We start from the raw sequence: 21,224 nt of genomic DNA, 5'->3' as shown, positions 1-21,224 counted from the left end.
CAACTCCCCTCCTACATTTTAGACTCTATTAAGAGCTACTAAGATAATGTCATCCGTCCTTGTAACTATGCGACGAATAAAAGTAAAACAAAAATCAGCACAAGAAAACAAGAGGGGTTGGGACATAATTCAATGTAAGGGAAAGCTTGCAAACAGCCAAAGCTTCTCAGTAGAAGAAAGGGCAGCTGTGGGAGGCAGCGAGCCCCTGCCTCAGAGGTTTACAAACAGGAGCTGCAACCACCTGTTGGGAAAGCAGGGCGACGTCTCCTGCAGCGAAAGTAGGACATAGAATTCGTAGGTACTGGATGGCTTCTCTTGGTTCTTCCAAGAAAAATATCTGGGCACCAAGGTGATTAAATCCTGCTCTGCCATGCCAGGCCCTTCAGTCTGCACAGAGACGGACAGAGAAGCCTGGGAAGCAGACATCCCAAGTCAGAGGGTCCCCAGCCTTGCCACTCCAGGGTCACTGAGCATTGCCCTCCTTGAGCCTGGCTGACCCATCTTAGGATGCACTCCTAAGGCCAGTTCCACAGAAATGCCAGGTATGCAATCTCTTAATTGGATACTTGGCAGAGAATGAGGGCAATTCATTGCCCAAGCCTACATGGAGGTAGGCAAGGGAGAAAACAGTCCTCGGCCAGAGCAGAGAATGCCAATTTCCAATTGGCAAGGTGGTGGACATTTCAGAGAGGATTACAGGGCAACTCTAACCAGCTGTCACAAGGGCCGAGTGTTGTTCTAACCAGGTGGCCCTGGGTGAACCCTGCTCTCCCGCCAGGCCAGTCTGCCCTGTCCCCTGAACGCGCAGTGCTTCCCTCTGCCTCCACCCCGTGCACACACTGCCTGCTCCACCAAGGTGACTCCACCCTGCTCACAGCCCACCCACATCCTCCCCAGCCGCCAAGGCCCACCTGAAGCCCACCTCCTTTCTGAAACCTACCCAGACCCCCAGACCACAGGGATCTCAGCAACTCCAGAAACACCGATTGGCTAGTGAAATAATAACCACAGCTGCCGTTTATTAAGCTCTTACTGTGTGCCAAGAACATGGTAAGCACTTTACGTGTATTGTGCTAATTCTCAAAACAATCCTGCAAGGAAGGAAGGTGTCCCCCCTTTAAAGATGAGAAAACTGAGACTTTATACTATTTGCTAAGCTCATGCACGACAAAGCCAAGGCTTCCTGGCTCCAAATCCCATGTGATTTCCACGCAAAAATCTCATGGAATTCTTGTCCTTAGGGGCTTCCCTTGCCCTTGGGGAAGAGCCTGTGTTCCTCAAGATCAAGGGCGACATCTTATAATCTTCTGTGCCCCAAAGTACTTACCACAAGATATGAGCAAAACTCCTTCCAATGAATTTTCCCTTCTACCGGATCCACTTCAAATTGGGTTTCTGTCACTTGCCACCAAAAGAATCCTGGAAAATATGGTTTGGAAATTTACTTCTCACTGAATAATCTTAGATCTTTGAGTGAGAGTGGGCCTCAAAAGGTCACCTGGAGCAGGTAATAAGGCTACACCTTGGCCATCCCATATGAGGGAATGTCTGTCACTATCTGTCTGTGCAGATTTCCAGCCCAGGCATTTGAATGATTTGGGGAAATAAATGAAATTCTCCCAAACTCTTGTAGATAAGGGGTTGAGGTGTATATTTAAAAAGGATGTTATGTAAGGACTCCCAGTGCAGCCGGACAATGAGAAAAAATTATTCTAGTGCTGTTCCAACTGCGAGCCATCCAACTAGCCAGAGAAGGTTGTTCCTCTCATTACTCCCTCCCTATCCTGTGCCAGCCCCACTCCTAGGCTTGTTGCATCCTGAGCCTGGCCAAGCACTTTAAGACTCTTGGAATGCTGCCTCTGAGGTCCACAGAAACTTGCCGAGTTCCGCGCCTGACATTCGGTGGGGCCAGTCAGAGCATGCATTGGCAATAGTGTAAAAAGACCTTGGAGGCATCTAGAGCAAGGACCCCACTCCAAGGCCTGCAGTTATAAAGAAGTGGATTGTACAGGCAGGTTATACAGAAGCGTGAACAGTCACGCAAGCTCAGTGCTGACTGGTGGCTGGCTCCAGCCTCCGTGTCAGGGAGACCAAGCAGGGAACGGGAGCATGCATAGAGAGCCCAAGAGCTTTGCCCAACTCGGGACGCAGGAGCTGCCCTGTCTGCCCAGCTGTTGCCAGGTAAAGTCAGGCCTGGAGTTGTTAGCCCTTCCAATTTTTCAAAGAAGCCATAAATCCTTACTTTTTTGTGAAATCTACCCATTTTTAAATATTGGCAATTTATTCAAACTGTTTTTAAAAATTCACCCGGATCAACGAACTTGATTGACGGCTGGATCCTGCCTACAAATGGCCAGTTTATGACCATCCCACGGAAGCAGGACCTGAGTCCAGAGAGGTGAAGCAAGCTGCCGAGGGCACACAAGCTGGTGGCAGAGAGGGCACAGGGGCTGAACTTCCTGATGGTCAGGCCAGGGAACTTTCCACTCCAGCCCTCGCTCTGCATCATCTTAGCTGGCATGGATCCCCGCCAAGGTTGCTGTGATGAGATATATCTGCAAGGTCACAACGGGGCCACACCTTTGCCAGTATCCCTGCACATCACTGCCATGTTGACCTCCCTAACCCATGACTCTTCCCTGATCCCCAACTGCTTCCTGGACTCATGTCCCATCTTCTGGGCTAAGCATAATGTTCTTTTCTTTCTACCACGCTTCCTCCAAGGTCATCCTGGGAGCTTTAGAATTTGACTCATTCATTCGTCTACACATCCCGAGCACCCACTGCATAGGGCACAGCGTTCAGCCCTGAGGACATGAGCTCAATCAGACCCAGGCTCTGCTTGAGGAGCTGTGATGGCCAATTTTGAGTGTCAACTTGGCTAGGCCATGGCACCCCCGTGTTTGACCAAACATCAGTCCAGATGTTGTTGTGAAGGTACTTTTTAGATGTGACTAACATTTAAATTCATAGACTTTGAGTAAAGCAGATGACCCTCCATAATATGGATGGACCTTGTCAAAATCAGTTGAAGGCTTTAGGAGAAAAGACTAAGATCCCCGGAAGGAAAGAAAATTCTGCCTTCAGACTGCCTTTGGACTCAAGCCACAACATCCACTCTTCCCTGGGACTCCAGCCTACCAGCCTGTCCTACAGATTTTGGACTTGCTGGCCTCCACAATCATGTGACCCAATTCCTTAAAATAACTCTCTCTCTCTTTTTCTCTGTCTTGTCTCTCTCTCTCTCTACACACACACACACACACACACACACACACACACACACACCCTATTGGTTCTGTTTCTCTCGAGAACCACGACTAATACAGGAGCTCATCATCTAGTGGGAAATACACAGGCTGTGACATCCTCTCATGATGCTAAATTCACATTTGATGTGAAGACACAGGAAAATGGAAGAACAGGCAATTTTTTTCCCCAGACTTTGTGTGTCTGTGCTATGTGCATTTTTCAGAGAAAAGTATCAAAGAATTTTGGAACCCCTAAAAAGTCAAGAACCACTGAATTTCCTGGTCTTGAACAGCTCTTCCAGCTCTGATGGTCTGTAATTCAGTGGGACACAAAGCTTTAGTGTAGTTGGTTTTGCTCTCGACCAGGGATTGGTTGAGAGCAAAACCAGAGGGTCTCTGGTCCCTCCACCAGGGACCTAGAAGGCTTTTGGTGCCATTCCAAATGAAAGCACCAAGGAGTGATAGGAAGTGTCCTAAATCCAGAATCTGATATTTATCAGAATCTGATAACTCTGTCTCTACCATTTACCAGCTCAGTGACCCAGGACATGTCACTTAACCTCTCTGAGCCTTGATTTCCTCATTTGCAAAATGGAAATAATACCATCCCACAGAGTAACTGAGAGTCTTAAAGGAGATGACAAACGTGACTGATTGGCTCAGGGCCTAATCCACAGAGGGACTGTAAATGTCCCTCTATCTATTTATTCCTATGGATACCCTCAAGGCCTGAGATGACACCATCCTCAGTTTGTAGGACTTCAGCATAAGCCAGCCAGCATCAAGCTGCTTTCCTTCCAGTCATAGACACACTTGCCCGCTGACTCAGTTTAGACCCAAACCACAGGGAGAGAAACCTAACACACATGCTCTTTTGAATCCAAACTCCTAGGATGGGACAAATCCTTTTCTCTTGTAGAGGCAGTCTTGCTTTTCTCAGCTGCCGATCCGAGATAATTACACCTCCTTCAAAGAATTGTCACAATGCCAGGACATAGGTGCTTTACAAATGCCCTTCTCTCCTTTCAAATCCAGAAGGCAGAGAGTGTGGGGGCCTGGAGTCTGGGATCTGGAGTCAGAGAGAAGGGCCTTTTGGTTCTGCCCGACAGCATCCTGGTCTCAGGGCTTGGTTTGGCCCAGTATCAAACAAGGTTAGTAAAATGAGGCATCTCATAGTTTGCAAGGATTTAATGAGTTGTCATACAAGGCTTGAGCTCCTGTCTAGGGGTTGTCAGCAAGTATTCTTATTATTTTTACTGTTACCCTATCCTTACAGGAAAAGGTGGTCAGTAGACTGCCCACACCAAGTTCTTGCTGTAAATTTCCCCTTTGCCTACCCTCTTTTGAACTGGCGCTCTACCACTTGCCAGAGGAGACCTGGCAAACGCCTTTTGGAAAGGTACGTCTCACTTTCCTTTCTGGATCACTAAGCTGGGGAGGCAATTAGCTCTCATCCCCCTTTCCAGATGGGACATCTGAGGTCTGAGGGGTGAAGCCACTTGCCCAGTGGGGCAGGGCCAGGAAGCAGCGGGAGAGTTGTCCACTCCCAATTGTTTCTGCTTCATCTTACTGACTGCATGGGGGTCAGGAGGCTGATGCAGCAGCAAGAACCTTGGCAAGAGCTTCCTGGTCAGGGGGTCACAGAGCAGGAGAAAGCATGGGAATTTTATCCCTATTTATGTCCTGTTTAACTTGGCCCTGCCCATAGCTGGCAAAGCCAAACTGCCAGCAGAGTCCTTGCCCTTGGGTGGCCATCAGGAATTCTGACTTCTAATTTGGGCTGATTACTTTGGACAAGTTGCCCAGCCTCCCTATTCTCATCTTCCCATTTATAAGTCTGGGATAATAATAGCTTCCTCTCTTTGGGGAACATTTCAATGGCTTTTTTTTTTTAACAGGGTTACATCATTTGTTCTCCTTAATTTGCTTTGTTTGGATAGGCAGGAAATTATTTTCAGCCAGCAGCCAGTAATCACTAAGTACACTGACAATTTGTAAAAAAAATTAACTGCCAAATGTATTTCAAGACTAGGTCTCTATTTGCCAATGAAACATTCCCCCAGGAGTGGGTCTTAGCTGACATTCAGGCACCATGTGGCTGGGGTTGGAGGTTGGACTGGAATAGAAGGCACACTGGGCTGAAAGTTAGGGAGCCCCAGGTGAGGCTGGGAGACCCTGGTGAAGTCATTTCACCTGTCTGAGTCTCTGATTCTTCAACCACAAAGGGGGGAGTCGGACTAAAATACCTCTAGGGTCCTCTTCAGCAACCCGCTCTGACCCCACCTATGGGCATCATTTAATAAAAGTACTTCTCAGTCATCCTGGTCCCCCCTAAACCTCACCCCTCCCTAGTCAGCCTCCAGACAGCTACCAGCGTAAATCTAATCATGTCACTACCCGTTTGAAACTCCTCTGACAGCAGACGAAGGGACATGAAAATCACGATCTGTCCATGCAAAGGTACAACATGCAATCATTTAAAATAAGCATAAAGAAGAATTTTCAGTAACATGAGGAAATGAAGAGCTTAATTTAGGTGAGAAAGGCAGGATGCAAAATTATGCAATAATAGCTCAATGATTAAAAATGCATAAGGCAAAGACTAGAAGGAAATGTTACAAGATGTTAACAGCAGTCAATTGACTCAGCCTACCAAGTGCCAGAGCTGGGACTTGAACTCAGGTCCTTGGGTGAAGACAATGTGGACTAGGTGTTAGAGAAATAGCATGGACTATAAATGGCCAAAACTTTGAAGAGTTCAAAAACAAAAGGGTATTGGAATTGTACCAAGAGAACCTATTTAGAGAATTCATCACTGTTATCTGCCATGCACTTTACCATGGATTATAACCGAATAAAGTTAGTTGACGCATTTTTTTCCAGATCATTCACTTGATCCCCTCCCTTCAATAAAATTTCTGCACGTTAAGAAGGCATGTTTTGTTCATTCTTCAGAATCCTCCGAATATCTGTAGAAGCTAAGCAATAAATCTTTGGCACCTTAAGCAGTGAATCTTTTTATTTATCCATTAGATCGCCATTAGATGTCTTGGATTAAATAGCTAAATGACTCGGTAGTTCAAATAAAAATCATGTCCTGTTTCTCGGGCTGGACCACTGCCTTTGAAATTACACTCTCTTTAAAAAGATAGGTCATTTCTCTTGGTCTTAGCACTTGAGGAATCTGAGATGCTCCAGCATGCCAAACTTAACAACCCCCTCTCCTACTAATCACCAGGGTTTTCTGGACATAGCTATAATGTCACACTCATTGATCACAGACACGTCCCCCAGGCTGAGGCTCAATTCCTGGATAACAGGAGATAATATGAACTAGACAAGTATAGACCCAGGAGGTAGGTAAAAATCACTGGATGTATTATTTTCTTAAATAAAAGGGTTCACTTTAAACAAGTAAAAACTACCCTGTTTCGTAAGATGATGGGGTACAAGACCATTGACACTAGGAAAACAATCCACCTAAATGATCGAGAAGGAACCATTCATTCAAGTTAACGAGTATTCCATGGGGCAAATCTCTTAAAACAAAAAAAAATATATAAGGCAAGACACCTGGCAGTATTTTCTCGGGAACAGCACTGCACTTGGAATTGGAGGCCAGGATTCAAATCCCAAGCTCTGCTATTTCCTGCATGGGTTTTTTGCAAGTTCCCAAGCCTCCTTAAGCTTCATTATTGCCATAAAAAAAATGAGCCTCAGGGCTCATGAGAGTAGAAGTTCTCAATCTGCAGCCATGAACCTCTAGGGGCTCCATAGATATGCAGCCTTCAAATGTGAGATGGATATCTGTAGTCTTTGCCTTCCCTGTATCCATTGCCCCATCTCACGGTAATGATACCCTAAGTTTCCTTTGGAAAACCACCCCTGTTCCACTCTTCACATGGTTCGGGTGGGGTCCACCCACCCCATGTTACAGTGACAGGCATGTGGCCAATCCAGCATCTATCCCACTGTCCGGGTGGACTTTTAACAGAACCATGAGAAAGAGCTGTGCTCTTTATGTTAGGGCTGCTCAACTGGTGGAATGTCAGCCTGCTTTGCTGATGGGCATATTTGCCATCACCTGGGGAGATCCTTCCTGAAAAGAAAGCCAACAACTCAACAGTGCAAAGAGATAGAAAGAGACAGGCTCCCGATGGCATTCTTTGGACTCCTGGATCCAGCCATGCCTAAAGTTTTATCTTCTCCAAAGCTTTTGAGGACCATGAACCATGAACCATTGCATTGTCTTTTGGTATATGCCACTTGTGATCAACAGAATCCTAACCAAGTCAAGAGAGTTCATGAATTCCTTGAAACCATATGCAAATTGTGTGTAAATCTTCATAGGTATACTGTCCCAGAGAGAGGATCAGTATTCTTAATGGACTCCTGAACTAGAAAGATTAGAACTGACTATCCAATGATCACATTTTACAGACGAGACAGCTAAGACTCAAGTCAACAGAGTAAATTGCCTCAAGTCACACAGCAAGTTGGTGACAGAATATGGACCAGAATCCAGTTCTGCTGACTCATCCTAACCCTATATCTTCCTCTTCACCAGTACAGCCCACCCCTGGCCACTCACAATCACCTGGGAGCTGCTAACCATAACCGTGTGCAAGCTCTGCCCTAGACCAACTAAGTCAGAATGTCTAGGAATGCAGATCTGAGCACTGGTATTTTAAAAAGCCCCCTGGAAGATTCTAACATGGAGTTAGGATGGAGAACTCTTGCTTTACAACATGAATACAATGATGAAGGTATGCACAAACCAACTTGGGCAATATTCATTAGTAAACATTAAATAAAAATACCTTACTAACATAAAATTAAATATCTTACTTTATCCATGCACTGTGCTAGGTGTTTAGGTGCAAAATTGGAAAACACATAGGCCCTGTGCTGAAAAGCACTTCATCTCTTGTGTAAAAAAAAGGAAGAACCATCCATCAAAAAGGGGCTACTTTCCATCTGCAGCAAAATGGAATTCTTGGCAGCCCTGCCTTCAAATCCTCAGCCACCTAATTCTCTCTTGGTCTCTCAAATTAAGTAAACAGTTCCTTTAGCAGATACAGCCGAGTGCTTGCATCTGCTGGAAACAGTCCTCTGTAGGGAATGTAAAGCATTTGAGTATATTTACAAAAATGCCCTGTAAGGGTAGGGTTTTTGTATGCGGTCAAAGTTAAATTGCTATCAGTGTAAAATAGATTGTTTTATCTATAAGGTGTTTTATGTAAGCCTCATGGTAACCACGAAGGAAAAACCTACAGCAGAATCACAAAAGATAAAGAGAAGGGAATCAAGCAGACTGGTGCGGAAAATCATTAACTCACAAAAGAAGGCAGCAACGGAGGAAGAAAGGAAGAAGGGAACTACAAAACAGCCAGAAAACAATTAATAATGTGGTGTCAGTAATCCTTACTTATCAATAATTACTCTAAATGTAAATGAATTGAATTCTCCAAACAAAAGACATACAGTAGTTGGATGGATTAGAAACAAGACCCAACCATATGCTGCCTATAAGAGACTCACTTCAGCTTTAAGGACACACATAGGCTCAAAGACAAGAGATGGGAAAAGATATTCCATGTAAATGGAAATGAAAAGAGAGCAGGGGAAGCTATACATCCATCAGACAAAATACTTTAAGCCAAAATAGTGACAGGAGACAGAGAAGGTCATTATATAATGATAAAGGAGTCAATTCAGCAAGAAGATATACCAATCATAAATATATACACACCCAACATCAGAGCACCTAAAGATATTAAGCAAATACTAGCAGAGCTGAAGGGAGAAATAGACAACAATACAATAATAGTAGGGGACTTCAATATCCCACGTTCAGCAATGGATGGATCATCCAGACAGAAAAATCGACACAGAAATATTGGACTTGAATCACATTTTAGAACAAAGGGACCTAGTAGACATATACAGAACATTCCATCCAACAGCAGCAAAATACACATGCACACAGAACATTATCTAGCATGGATCAAATGATTGGTCACAAAACAAGCCTTAACTAATTTAATAAAATTGAAATCATACCAAGTATCTTTTCCAAACACAATGATATAAAACTAGAAACCAAGAACAGGAGGAAAGTTGGAAAATTTAATACATTCCTGAACAACCGATGGGTCAAAGAAGAAATCAAAAGGGAAATCAAAAAAAATCTTGAAACAAATGAAAATGGAAACTCAACATATCAAAACCAATGGGATGCTGAAAAGCAGTTCTAAGAGGGATGTTTATAGCAATAAATGCCTATATTTAGAAAAAAGAAAGATATCAAATAAATGACCTAACTTTATACCTCAAGGAACTGGAAAAGAAGAAAAAATTAAGCCCAAAGTTAGCAGAAGGAAGGAAATAATGATAAGAGCAAAAATAAATAAAACAGAGACCAGAGAAATGATAGAAAAGATTAACAAAGAGTTGGCTTTTAGAAAAGATAAATGAAGTTGACAAACTTTTAGCTGGACTAACTAAGAAAAAAGAGAAGACTCAAATAAATAAAATGAGAAATGAAAGAGGAGCCATTACAACTGATACCATAAAAATACAAAGGAGCATAGACTACTATGAATAATTATACATCAACAAATTGGATAACATGGAAGAAATAGATACATTTCTAGAAACATACAACCTACCAATACTGAATCATGAAGAAATAGAAAACCTGAACAGACCAATACTGAGTAAGGAAATCGAACTGGTAATCAAAAACCTCCCAACAAGGAAATGCCCAGGACCAGATGGTTTCACTGGTGAATTCTACCAAACATTTAAAGAAGAGTTAATGCCAATTCCCCTCTAACTCTTCCCAAAAATTAGGTAGGAGAAAACACTCCCAAACTCATTTTACCCTGATACCAAAGCCAGATATGGACACTACAAGAAAAGAAAACTATAGACTAACCTCCCTGATGAATAATAGATGCAAAACTTCTCAACAAAATATTGGCAAACCAAATTCAACAGTACATTAAAAGGATCATATACTATTATCAAGTGGGATTTAACTTTGAGATGCAAGGATGGTTCAATACACTCAAATCCATACGTGTGATACACCACATTAACAGAATGAAGGATAAAAATCATGTGATCATCTTGATAGATGCAGAAAAAGAACTTGACAAACGACAACATCCCTTCATGATAAAAACACTCAACAAACTGGGTATAGAAGAAACATACCTCTACATAATAAAGGCCATAGATGACAAGTTCACAGCTAACATCATAATACATGAAATCATAAAAGCCTGAAAGTACTTCCTCTAAGATCAGGAGCAAGACAAGGGTGCCCACTCTCACCACTCCTATTCAATATAGTACTGGAAGTCTTAGCCAGAGCAATCAAGCAAGAGAAAGAAATTAAAGACATCCAAATTAGAAAGGAAGACTTAAAACTGTCTTAGTTTGCAGATGATACAATCTTACGCGTAGAAAATCCTAAAGTTGCCACCGAAAGACTTAGAACTAATCAGCAAATTCAGTAAAGTTGCAAGATACAATATCAACATACAGAAACCAGTTGCATTTCTATACACTAACAACAAAACATCTGAAAAAGAAATAAAGAAAACAATGTCATTCACAATAACAACAAAAACAATAAAATACTTAGAAATAAATTTAACCAAAGAAGTGAAAGGTCTGTACACTGAAAACTATGCAACTAGGATGAAAGAAATTGAAGACACAAATGGAAAGATATTCCATGTTCATGGAGCAAAAGAATTAATGTGCTAAAATTCCCATCTAGATTCAATGTAATCCCTTTCAAGATTCCAATGGCATTTTTCACAGAATTAGAAAAAAAAAATCCTAAAATGTGTATGAAACTACAAAACACCCAGAATAGTCAAAACAATCCTGAGAGAGAAGAACAGAGGCGATAAACACTTCCTGATGTCAAACTATCCTACAAAGCTATAGTAATGAAAACAGCATGGTACTGGCATAAAAATAGACACATAGACCAATGGAACAGAATCAAAAGCCCAGAAATAAACCCAAGCATATACAGTCAACTAGTATTTGACAACAGAGCCAAGAAGACTCAACGGTGAAAGACAATCTCTTCAATAAATGGTGTTAGGAAAACTGGATGACCACATGCAGAAGAATGAACTTGGACCTCTATCTTACACAACTCACAGTGCATAAAATTAACTCAAAATGGAAATGGATTAAAGACTTAAACATAAGAACTGAAACCATAAAACTGCTAGAAGAAAACATAGAGAAAAAGCTGCTTGACATCAATCTTGGCAACCAGTTTTTGGATATTACAGCAAAAGCACAAACAATGAAAGCAGAAAATTAATAAGTGGGACTACATCAAACTAACAACAAAAGACTGCACAACAAAAGAAAGAATCAACAAAATGAAATGGCAAACTACAGAATGGGAGAAAATATTTGCAAATCATATATTGGATAAGGGGCTATATCCAAAATATATAAAAAATTCATACAGCTCCATAGCAAAAAAACCAAACAATCCAACTTAAAAATGGGCAGAGGAACTGAATAGAGAATTTTTTAAATACATACAAGTGGCCAACAAGTACATGAAAAGGTACTCAATATCACTAATCATCAGGGACATGCAAATCCAAGCCACATTAGATATCACCTTTCACCTGTTAGAGTGACTATCAACAAAAAAACAAGAGTTAGGGTCAGGCGCCCCTCCTTGGATCAGTCACTCTGGTGGGCATTGCAGCCAAAGGGGTGGCTATGTGATTGGAGCTTAACTGCTACTTATGGAAGTCCCACTGCAATAAGCAGACAGTAAGGCAGGAGTCCACGACACTGAGGGTATATCCCTCATTTCACCTCTCACTTTGCTTTACCAATCTTGGCTTGCTTGTTCCTGCTCTTTTAGATTTTTTAGGGCAAGGATCCTGTTTCCTCCACTGTGCTTAGCACAGTATCTGCCTCACAGTGGCCTCTCGTTTCTCAGTACATTTCTAACTGAATGATAGTAGATAGCATTTATTGAGCCCTACCTTGGGCCAAGGACAATGCTATGTGCTCTATATGCATCAACCCATTTAAGCATTACAGCAACTTTATGCGATGGATTTTATTCACTCTGTTTTTCAGATGATCAAACTGAGTCTCATCAAGGGAAAGTAATTTGCTCAACATCACACAACCCGTTAAGTGGTGGATGTGGAATTCAAATTCCTATCTATATGACTTCTCATGATTCTAAGTCTTTTAAAATTAATGAGTAGATGTTAGCATAACTGATTTGATTAAACACCAAAAACTAGTGGCAAAATAATTGTTTAAAATTGCATTCTACTAAAAAGTGATAAGTATGTGGCCACATTCAGAATGACCTCTGAGTATTACAGTTGATGTGTGTTTTCTGTGAAGACAGCAACACATTCACCCCATACTCAAGGAGCAAAGATGTAGGCTGGCACTATGTTAAACACAACTTAATTAATAATGATGTTCTAAGTGAAAACAATAAAATTATGAATGAAGTTGCCTGCCAGCCTTTTCTACTGGGCACAGCCAGCCTAATCTTAGGCCCTTACCTGTCTGCATTATGCACTTGGCCTCTGAATGTCAGAGACTTACAGTCTGTAATTAACATACAATTAGCATCCAGGGTTCCCTCTAGCTTATATTTCTTTGCTGGAGCCAATAGCTCTAAAGAATAAAAGCTAAATCTAACTTCCTCAATTCCTTATTTTGTAATTCAAATACTCTTTGAGTATTTGCCTCCTCCCATACTCTTCAAAGAGTGGTCTACACTCTCTCCGTTCACTAGCCCTAGAATAGGTCTTGTACGTTCCTTCTTCTACACCTTTGCTCATGCTATTCCAGCCGTAGTGTTTGCTTTCTCACCTCACCTAGGACTCATTTAGCCCTATAATTTCTTCAAGGACCAATGAACCAACACAAAGTGAATGTGAGTAGTTTAGATATTCCCTTGCCATCACTGCCCGAGGAGGTGTTTAATATTTGACATAGGAAGTGTAAGGTGCTGCAAGATGGGAGCTCTGTTTTCAATTCGGACTTTGTATCAGTCGGTTTTTGCTGTGTAACAAATAAGAACAAAAATCTTGGTGTCACATGACAATAAGCTTGCACATCTACAAGACAGCTGGAGTTCAGTTGATCTAGGCTGAGGTCCTTCAGGTTTGGCTCCAAGTGCAAGTTGAGTCTGGGTATGCTCCATATGTTTCCCCTCCTCCTTGGTGTAGGAGCTTCCTAAGGCATGTTATTCTCATGGCAAAAGACAGGAGCACTAGTGAGTAAGCCTAACCAGGCAAGCATATTTCAAGCTTCTGCTCAGAGCACATCTGCTAGCATCCCATTGGCCAAAGCTAATCACATGGTCAAGGCCAAAGTCAGGGAGTGGAGACAGTCCTTTCCTCTTATGGGGATGGAGGAAGGGAGTGAATATTTGCTGGACGATAATCTAAACTCTACAGACACTACCATGTATTCAAAAAGTCTCTTCTTTTGCCATAGCAAGCTGGAGAATGCAACCCAAACAAAGAGGCAGAAAGCATATCTAAGGCGTACAGATGGCCGAGAAGAAGAGCAGAGCTGCAGTACACACAGCCCCTCCTCGGGTAACGAGTGAAGTTAGAGCACTCTGGAGAGCACGTGGCAGAGCAGCAACATCTTCTCAGAGGAATGTGTTCTTGGCAGTGACTTAGGGGGAACTCCACTCTGGTGTCATCATACACAGCTGATGGGAGCGTGACCTGATGCAAACGTTTTATAGGGAAATTTGTCAGTACATGTCACAATTTTTAAATGCACATGCCCTTTGATCTAGCAATCCCACTGCTAGGGATGTGCTCTATGGATAAAAACTAAGTACACACAAATTAGACTCATTTGTTTGTTATAGCAAAAAACTCTTTAAACGAAAATAAGTAAAAGTAGAAAACAAAGAAAGAAAGCAAATAGAGTACTCATCTCTAAAGGCCTGGTTGAGTGAATTACAGTACATCCATATGGCCTATTATAAAGCTATTAAAAATAATAAGTTAAATCTATACATACTAATTCATTCATTAAAAGAAAACTATTTATTGTGTGTCTGCCATGTGCCAAATCCTTTCCTTAGCCCTGGAGATGTAGCACAAAATGGGACATGTAGGGTCTCTCTTCTCAAGGAGAAAGAGTGGTAGGAGAGAATTAAGAAGCCAAGAAATAAATAAGATAACCTCAGGAAGTGATAAGTGCTATGTGAAGATACAACAGGACGATGTGCTAAAGGGAGCCTGGGAGCCTTTGATGGGTGTCCACAGGCGGCGTCTCTGAGAAAGTGAAGTCAGAGCTGAGACTGGAATGAACGAGAAAGGGCCAACTGCTTCTTGAAGAATATGAATGTATAGGGGAAGAGCATTCTAGGACGAGGACACAGCAAGGGCAAGGGCCCTGAGGTGGGAATGAGCTTGGTTTTTCAAGGAAAGGACCAAATGCCAGTGTGGCTGGAGCAGAGTGAGTGGGGGAAGTAGTGGTACAAGATGAAGTTGGAGAAGAGCTAGAAGACCCACGTCTCCTCTGTTCCACCTCTTACATTCCTGTCCTCGGTTCTTCCATCTGTAAAAAGAACTTACTAACCCTTGACAGCTTTTATCTCCTAGGATGTCTGCAAGAAGTCTGTGCGATAGGCAGCACAGACAACTCATTCCCCACTTTACAGGTGAGGAAACTGAGACTCAAAGAGTTTAGTGACTTTGCCCCAAATTGCACATTTTGTGGTCGGCAGAATCAGGACGCGACTTCAGGTCTCCTGATTGCTATCACGATGCTCTTTCCACTATATCATAATCTCTTCCACCTCATTTACGTATTTCAAGAACAGTACCCCCAAATCTTTTGGCGAGTCTTTATAACCTCCAATTCTTTTTAAGAGGGATTTAACCCCAGTGATACAGATACATTGAGTTTTTCAGTCTGCAGCATAGAGGCTCCCGTGGGTTTTATTTTCAATATAGTTTGTTGTTTCCACATCTATCTCTCTTACCAGAATGTGAGAGGTCAGCGTGCTGGTACTGTTCACTGTTCACTCGGGTAGGCAGAGACGTTAAGGGGTGGGATATATGGAGAGGAACCCCACTGTGCCCACTCTACACATCCAAGGTCACACAGCTTGTAAACTGTGAGACTAGAATTTGAACTGATATCCATACCAGTCGAAAAAGCGTGTTCTTTCCAGTTATTGAGATGGTGCATGTGAAAGACCACGGAGAGCACCTGACACGCGGTAACAGCTCAATGGACTTTGGTTGCCGTTATTGTGTCACACACTGCATTGTTGGAAGGGTCTCTCCCTAGTCAGTAGTCATCCAGTCTAATGACAAAGAACCTACCCAAGGATCCACGGGATTAAACAGATCAGGTCGCGAGGATTCCAGATGATTCCCATGCCATGAATCTTCCCTCCGTAATTCACACAAAAGCCTGGCAGTCTCGCTCCATTTCTCAGAACAGAATCTGCTGGGGGCTGGGAGATTAATCAGACTTCATTAATTCTGCAAAATAAACCGTGGCATGTTTACCCGTGCACTCAGAGGCATTGTCATAAATCACCCAAATTAAAGCTCACCTGTCTGGGTAGAGGCACAGTCTGCACTAGGGCCCCGCGAGCAGCAGGGCACGGCATCCGTGGTGTCCCCATGGCTTCGTTTCTTCCCGAGCCTTCCCGTGACCGGCAGGACCAGCTGCACGATGCTGCAGTTTGATCATTAACAGAGTCATGAACATCAGCCCCGTGGTTTTGAAGGGGCTCTAGTGCTGTGTATGTATTTTGCTTGGAATAAGTAAAGACTAAGCTACATTCACAGCACACTAGAAGTTTGAGAGGCACTGATTTGTTTTTTCAAGCCATAGCTTCTAAAGGCAAAGGCTGACCAGGTCTTAGAGATCCAGAAGAATTAGGAATGTGGCCAAGGTCACACAAGTCATTAATAGCAGATCTGGAACCAGAACTCGGGACTCCTGATTCTCAGTCTAGCATTCTTTCCACTTCAGTGCATCTGCCTAAGGGCTTGGGGTTGATAAGAATACATTAAAATATATTTACTCCTTACTGCTTACACTGGTATCAGTCATGTGACTTCCTTTGGCCACAGAATAGAAGCCGCCCCATTGCAAGCAGCCGTGGAAATGTGCTTGCGCAGTTGGGTGTGCTCTGCCTTCAGCATGAGAGGATGGTACCCTGAGGAGCCCATGGGTCCAAGGATGATGAGAGACTCATGGAGAAAACCCAGACCCAGCTTGCAGCTTAGAGGCGCCCAGTCCTATCCAGCCTGGTTCAGCTGGTCCCCAGCTGATGCGCAGATACAGGAGTGAAATAAATGCCTGTCTCTGAGATTTTTGTGGTTGCGTATCATGCAACAGTAGTTGACTGATGCAAGACTCATTCTGCAAACAAACGTATAATTTCTGTGATGCAGAATGATGCATTAGAAGGAGCTTGGGCTTTGGTGGAGTTTAATTTGAATCTTGGTTTGGGCATTTAGTTACTTTGGGACCTCAGGAAAATCATTAAAACTCTCTCAGACCCAATTTCCCGAACTCTGAAATGAAAGTGATAATATTTACCCATAGGGAGATACTATGGATTGAATTAGCTCCTCCCTAAAATCATATATTGAAGCCTTAACCCCCAGTGTGCCTGTGTTTGGAGATGGGGCCTCAAAGGAAGTAATTAAGGTTAAGTGACTTCACAGGGTGGGGCCCTGATCCTACGGGAGCAGAGTCCTTATAGGAAGAGACACCAGAAGGCTAGCTTGCTCGCTCACTCTCTCCCTCCCTCCCTGTCCCTCCGTCCTTGTCTCCGTTTCTCCCTTCCTCTCTCTTCCTTTCCTCCTACTATGTGAGGACACAGCAAGAAGGCTGGAAGAGAGTCTCACCAGAAACCAAACCCTGCTGATCTTGGACTTCCCAGCCACCAGAAGTGTGAGAAATAAATTTCTGTTGTTAAAGCTACTCAACCTGTGGTATTTTGTCATAGCAGACCAAGCAGACTACCACAGGGCATGATCAGAACTAGAAATTCCGAATTTTATATTACCTGCCTAGCACAGAGTGGGGTTTAGATCACAAACCTCTAGCCAGAGAGCTGAGAAAGGTCAGTTTTAACTACATTGAAAATTAGTATGTCAGAAACGCATTCTTCTCTAATATGGTCATAAAACCCTGATTTTTAGCTGGGCACATGACACCCAAAATAAAAACTATATTTCCCAGATTTCTCTGCAGTTAATGTGATTTGGCTATGTGACAAAAAGTTCTTCCCAAGATGTCAATGGAAGGGCCATGTACAACTTCCGTTTGGGACATGTCCTTAAAAAGAGAGGGGACATCCTTCCCCCTTTCCTTATTCTTCTTACTGGCTTGAATGTGGACATGATGGCTGGAGCTCAAGCAGTCATTTTGGAGTGGGAAACCACATGCCATGCAATGAAGAAAGAATAGGGAGGGAGCCTAGGTTCTGACACCTTGGTGCCAAACGTCGACCACCTGCCTATGGACTTCTTTAACATGAGAGAAGAATAAACTAACTTGATTAAGCCACTATCATTTAGAGCAGCCCTAGACAGCATCACTTAGGAGCTTGTTAGAAATGCCACTTCTCGGTCCCCACTACAGACCTACCTAACCAACATCTCTGTGGCCCAGGAATCTGTGTTTTAGCAAGCTCTCCAGGTGATTCCTATGCTCACTAAGGTCTGAGAGGCACTGATTTAGAATTGCCCACCACAGACCCCGAAACCGATAACTGACACAGTAGTCCTAAATGGCAGGCTTTGTCAAGGACTTGGTGAAAGCTTAAAAGGCAAATCATACAAAGCCAGGAAGGGCAGCAAAGCCAATAACTGACAGTGTCAAGATTTAAATGATTTTGACGAATGGAACACTGGACCAAAGCCAAGAAGAGGAAACGTAATGGGGATATATAAAAAGCAAATCAAAACGTTCTTTTTTATTGAAGGCATATAAAATGTTCTTGTCTTTGACTCATTAAATTAAAAGTAAAATTACATATTTTAAAATACAGCAAATAATGCTATAAATCAATGCCAATTATGGCTAGTGAAAGGAACAAGGGAAAGCAGAGAAGATCAGGAAAGGAAATGAGAGCAAAACTTAAAGTAATAAGGAGACATAGAGTCAAAGACAGAGAGGAAGAGAACTGGGGTCCCAGTTTAGGGTCACTCTAAAATGATCTTCACATCAGAGGTAATCATCCTAATGAGTCAAATTATATTGAAACTTACTATGTGCCAGGCACTGTATTGTGTGTGTTATGCAAATTTATCCTCTCAGGAACTCCGTGAGGTAAGATCCATTATTATTATTGTTTTTCAGATGCAGAAACTGAAGCAGAGAGAGGTTGAGTAAGTTTCCCAAGGCCACACAGCCAGCACCAGGTGGAAGCAGGATATGGACCCAGGTGGCTAGAATTCTGGGCTGTGATCCTCAGCCCTCTGGTGTATTCTAGTCTTTCTGGTGGACTCTACCCTTTGGTACTGCCCAGTTCCTGTGACTGATCCGTTTCTACGAATTGAAAGCCTGGCATAAAAATAAGGAAATCCAGTTCCCCACAGAATTGCAAATCCAGAGGTAGGGTGAGATCCAGGTGCAGGATGATTATCGGCTCCAAGGTGTCATGACAAGTACAAGTTCCTTCCATTCCTGTGTGCTGTTGTCCTCAGCATCCGGCTTCATCCTAAGGCTGCTTCCACTCGTGGGTCTAAGATGGCAGCCAACAGTCTTGAAGCTTTGTGCTTTGTTTTTCACGCTCAGCGAGGGAGAGAAATCTTCACCCCAAGCACGGAACATACTGGAATATATGTATCTATGGAGTATGCTGGATATAAAAACTGGAATAATGCAGTTTTATTGTATCAGTGTAGGCAAATGACAGTTCTTAGACAATAGGAGTCATCAGTGGGCATGCTACGAGTTGACTGTAATAGATGACTCAGGACCCAACCCTGGAGTCAGGGATGGGGTCACCAAATCAGGGCTCTGTGGTACCCAGGACAAATGGGCTCCACTGTTAGTTGTTGTGATTCTCTCTTTTTTCTCCCAACGCAAATCAAGTTTCTTCATTTGTTTGAACCTAGCAAAATAATCAAGATGGAGAAAATCATAAAATATTCATTAGAAAGCAACTTGGACGGGCTGGCCCAGTGGCATAGTAGTTAAGTTCATGGGCTCTGCTTCAGTGGCCCAGGGTTCGGGGGTTTGGATCCCAGGCATGGACCTACACACTGCTCATCAAGCCATGCTGTGGCGGCATTCCACATATGAAGCAGAGGAAGACTGGCATGGACCTTAGTTCAGGGACAATCTTCCTCAAGCAAAAAGGGGAAGATTGGCAACAGTTGTTAGCCTTGGTCAGGAAGATTGGCCCTGAGATAACATCTTTTGCCAATCTTCCTCACCAAAAAAAAACACACCAACTTGGGTATAAACAATAAACCCCTCTTTAAAAATCTTCAACAGCCTTCCAATCTTCAGAAGCATCAGAGAGAAAGGTATCTGGGGCAGTAACCCTCTCACTTTCCTTTGACGGGTAACATTATATTCTGTCAGGAGGGGCCAGCATATGGGGTGGGTGGCAGAAAGTGCTTTAGGAGGAGGGGGGTGTCCCGTATTTATTGAACATCTAGGTGCCAAGAATGATGTGTCATGTTTTATTATTTGTTTATTTTAATCATAATGAGGAGATAATATTCTCCCCATTTTGTAGATGAGAGAACCCAGAATTTTTGTGCAATTTGCTCAGTGTCATTCAGCTAGTCAAGTGACAGGGGTGGATTTCAAACTCAAGTCTATCTGATTCTACCACCACAGTTCTTTCCACCACACTGCACCAACTTAATCCAGGATCATTTCCATTTGCCGAAATTATCAGCACTGAACTTTTTTTTTTGTTGTTGAGGAAGATTAGCCCTGAGCTAACATCTGCTGCCAATCTTCCTCTTTTTGCTGAGGAAGACTGGCCCTGAGCTAACATCCGTAGCACTGAACTTTTTAACTGAGATTTCTTGGCAACTTCTTATCTGCTCTCTGGCACACATTAGTTGTGAGAACTACTCTCAGGTTATAACAGACTTTATAAAAATTTCTATTTATTGAATACTTGCTATGTGCCAAGAACTTTTCTGAGGGCTTTATGCGTAAAACCTCTGTTTATCCTGCCAACAATTGTGATGCAGTTTATTACGGAGAATGCTTTGAGTTGCAATGATAGAATCCCAGATCAAACATCACGTGCCAATGGCCACATCCACAATTCTTTTCTAGTTATGACTCTCTCTAGACTTAATCGCAGGTTATCTTGACTTTATCTGGCTTCAATGGGAGAATCACACTTACAATATCTCTTCCCTGAACCATTTTGTCCAATTGAAAAGATTTAATTGGTGCCACCTTAATCAATTCAGAAGTTTTAGTAAAGGGACCATACCTTCCATTGGTCCTTGCCACAAGGCTGAATTTTAATCAGCCATTGTCACTTAAAGACTTCAGTTTTATCTTTTATTGTTTGGAAATTAGAATCAATTACATCCTCTGGTCTTCTGAGTCCTCAAATTTCTGGACATTTCTACTCCCTTCGATCTCTCCAAAATGGACAATTCTTTCCTAAGCTCAGCTTTCTCTTATAGGACGTCTTATGTGCAGACCATAGTACCTCAAGCAGGCAGGTTACATTGTTTCATAACCTCTCTAACTAAAACCACAATCTCATTCAGTACATGTCTGTCTTCCCAGTGATTGCAGGTGACAGTATTACCAAATGTGTCACCACTAGATAATGTGGGTTGCCATTTTTCCATCCTGCAATAACTTTTTACTTTCCACTTGCAAGTCTCAGATTTAATGCCTCATTATTTAGGTTTTCTGTGATAGCAGCACCTTAACTATGAGTCCCAATAG

At 42.7% G+C, this 21,224-nt stretch overlaps 1 long non-coding RNA gene across 1 annotated transcript; it reads right to left on the bottom strand.

The window, feature by feature from the left end:
* Positions 1-11,689: 11,689 nt before the first annotated feature.
* LOC139085346 (uncharacterized) lies at positions 11,690-16,299 on the bottom strand. The gene is made up of 3 exons (XR_011543626.1): positions 15,877-16,299; positions 15,641-15,774; positions 11,690-14,020 (listed from the first exon to the last, which is right to left on the bottom strand). It is a non-coding gene; the product is annotated as an uncharacterized lncRNA (long non-coding RNA).
* Between the last annotated feature and the right edge of the window lie 4,925 nt (positions 16,300-21,224).

This window comes from Equus przewalskii, chromosome 8, assembly GCF_037783145.1.
Source record: "Equus przewalskii isolate Varuska chromosome 8, EquPr2, whole genome shotgun sequence".
Taxonomy (NCBI): domain Eukaryota; kingdom Metazoa; phylum Chordata; class Mammalia; order Perissodactyla; family Equidae; genus Equus; species Equus przewalskii.
The sequence above is the reverse complement of the archived record's forward strand: the minus strand, read 5'-3'. Positions and strand labels throughout refer to the sequence as shown.